This window comes from Triticum aestivum, chromosome 2B, assembly GCF_018294505.1.
Source record: "Triticum aestivum cultivar Chinese Spring chromosome 2B, IWGSC CS RefSeq v2.1, whole genome shotgun sequence".
NCBI classification, from domain to species: domain Eukaryota; kingdom Viridiplantae; phylum Streptophyta; class Magnoliopsida; order Poales; family Poaceae; genus Triticum; species Triticum aestivum.
Genome location: NC_057798.1, coordinates 777562081 through 777562660, shown reverse-complemented (window position 1 = coordinate 777562660; position 580 = coordinate 777562081).

Below are 580 nucleotides of genomic sequence, written 5' to 3'. Positions count from 1 at the left end.
CCGCACACCCCTCCCCTACTCAACCGCCACCGCCGACCCCCCGCACCCTCCCCCGCTCCACCGGGATTACTGTTTGATGATATTTTTTGAAAAAATATTACTGTCTTATAAAAAAATATTACTGTTATGATTTAAACAAGTTTGAACATATTTAAACACAAATAAGTATCAAACAACATTTTAAATGAAAAAAAAATTGTGGAGCCTAGGAATCGAACCCAGGACCTCCTGGTGTGAGAACTGGCTGCTGACCAGTCGAGCTAGTAGAGGGAGCTTGATGTGGATCAGGTCAGGTGGAATATAACCTGTTGGCTCGAGCAGGAAAAAAAATTACTAATGGCGCACCAGGGAGAGGTGCGCCATTAGTGTGGATGTACTTATGGCGCACCGAGGTGTGGTGCGCCATTAGTATTGTGCCGCCCCCATCCATAGTTCCTTCCCGGCGGCCCACCTAGCTATCCCCTCTCTCTCCCTCGCCCTCGCCCTCGATCCCCTTCCCCGACGCCGCTGCCCCGCCGCCTCGACGCCGCCCCGACGCCGCTGCCCCACTGCCCCGACGCCGCCGCCCCGACGTCCTCAT